The sequence below is a fragment of the Populus nigra genome, chromosome 2 (genome assembly GCF_951802175.1).
Source record: "Populus nigra chromosome 2, ddPopNigr1.1, whole genome shotgun sequence".
Lineage (NCBI taxonomy): Eukaryota > Viridiplantae > Streptophyta > Magnoliopsida > Malpighiales > Salicaceae > Populus > Populus nigra.
Window position 1 is genome coordinate 20,874,164 of NC_084853.1, and position 2,500 is coordinate 20,876,663.

The window sequence follows — 2,500 nt, forward strand, 5'->3', positions numbered from 1 at the left end:
TGGCTGCGGGGGCCGCGCAGCGCGCGCCCAAGCGCCCAAGGGCCCCCAAGGGCCCCAGGCCCTCAGGCCCCAGCGCCCCAGCGCCCAGCGCGGGCGGGCGCGCGCGCGCGTGTGGTCTTTGAGGGGCGCCGGCCTGGTGGCTCCCTAAAGAGCAATAAGTGTCATTGCAGCTCTGGCAGGGGGAGACACTACTAGGTCCCAGCTGTCACCCCCCCTCTAAAAAATTCATTTCTTGGTATTTTGAGCTGAAATTTTGCAGAGAGGTTGGCAAAAATCCAATCCACCTTCATTAATTTTCCCAGAATTTTTCGAGGTCGGGAAGTATTTGTTTTAATTTTCCTACCATTAGAAATCGAGTAAATCCGCAAAACTAGGAACCGGCCCGGAATGACCCCAAATTCAGTGGGCAGCCTCATAAAAATATGGCTGATTTTACTGGATTGGTTTCATGTGGAAAGCACGACGTTTTCTTGTAGGAATGCGGGAACCCCGGCAGCTCGCCTGCCGCGGCCAGCGACGTCGGGGACGCTGGCCTGCGCTGTCGAGCCCGCGAGGGCTGTCTCCGCGGCAGGCCCCCCCTGAACGGGGCACGACAGGCCACCGCGCTGGCTCGTCCAGCGTCGACAGTCCCTCGTCCAGGTTTCAGATCGCGCCAAGTCGAACCCATGACCTGCTCAAGCCATCGTGCGCTGCCGAATTCGCATCTGCGTGTAGGCTGCCATTCCACGCGGCAGCCCCTGTTTTCGTCAGCGTGCCCCCCTGACGAATTTTCCTGCCTGGCCCAGTCCAGCGTCCAGCCCCTGTTCGTCGAAAAATCTGCGCTGCTGATTTTCCACGACGAGCCTACTTTCGTCAGCGTGCCCCCCTGACGAATTTTCCTGCCTGGCCCGGCCAGTCCAGCCCCTGTTCGTCGAAAAATCTGCGCTGCCGATTTTCCACGCGGCAGCCCCTGTTTTCGTCAGCGTGCCCCCCTGACGAATTTTCCTGCCTGGCCCGGCCAGTCCAGCCCCTGTTCGTCGAAAAATCTGCGCTGCCGATTTTCCACGCGGCAGCCCCTCTTTTCGTCAGCGTGCCCCCCTGACGAATTTTCCTGCCTGGCCCGGCCGGTCCAGCATCCAGCCCCTGTTCGTCGAAAAATCTGCGCTGCCGATTTTCCACGCGGCAGCCCCTCTTTTCGTCAGCGTGCCCCCCTGACGAATTTTCCTGCCTGGCCCGGCCGGTCCAGCATCCAGCCCCTGTTCGTCGAAAAATCTGCGCTGCCGATTTTCCACGCGGCAGCCCCTGTTTTCCTCAGCGTGCCCCCCTGACGAATGTTCGTCGAAAAATCTGCGCTGCCGATTTTCCACGCGGCAGCCCCTGTTTTCCTCAGCGTGCCCCCCTGACGAATGTTCGTCGAAAAATCTGCGCTGCCGATTTTCCACGCGGCAGCCCCTCTTTTCGTCAGCGTGCCCCCCTGACGAATTTTCCTGCCTGGCCCGGCCGGTCCAGCATCCAGCCCCTGTTCGTCGAAAAATCTGCGCTGCCGATTTTCCACGCGGCAGCCCCTCTTTTCGTCAGCGTGCCCCCCTGACGAATGTTCGTCGAAAAATCTGCGCTGCCGATTTTCCACGCGGCAGCCCCTCTTTTCGTCAGCGTGCCCCCCTGACGAATTTTCCTGCCTGGCCCGGCCGGTCCAGCATCCAGCCCCTGTTCGTCGAAAAATCTGCGCTGCCGATTTTCACCGACGAGCCTACTTTCGTCAGCGTGTCCCCTTGACGAATTTCCCTGCCTGGCCTGGACAGTCCATCTTCCAGCCCATGTTCATCGAAAAATCTGCGCTGCCGATTTCCCCGACGAACCTGCAGCTGCACAAATCTGCGCTGCCGATTTCCCCCCCTGTCGGCATGGCTGCCGCTGCCCCGATGTCCAGACCAACAGTCTTTTTTGTCGACTTTGCCGATTTTGTCCGCGCTGCCGATTCCAACACTACCCCCTGCATCCAAACCAGCATTGTTTCGTCAGCTCTTCCCCTGACGATTTTAGCCCTGTAACAAACAGTAGGCCTCCAATCCCGCCAACGGGAGCCAAGTTGATAGGGAAGAGAATTGAATGACGCGCCTGGTCCTCGCACCCCGCCACCCGAGGGGCCTTTTTCCCGGCAGCCTCTGAAAAACTCTAGCTTTCACGGTCCTCGCCGCCCCTCACCACCATGGCAGGCCTCTAATCCCACCCATCAGCAGTTGTAGCCGATAGGGCAGTGATTTGAATGACGCGTCGCGGGCCGCCGGGTCATCTCACCCGGCCATTAATTGGAGCGTTTTTGGCTGGCCGAGGATGGGGGGATGGATCTCTTCTTCCGAAAAAGCAAACAGTACATCGGGAGTTATGTTGACGGGGCATGGAATTGAATGACCCGTCGCGGGCCGCCGGGTCATCTCACCCGGCCATCCCGGGGAGCGTTTTTCCCGGCAGCATCGGGGAAACTCTTGCTTTCACTGCCCGCTGCCCAAGTCCCCACTCG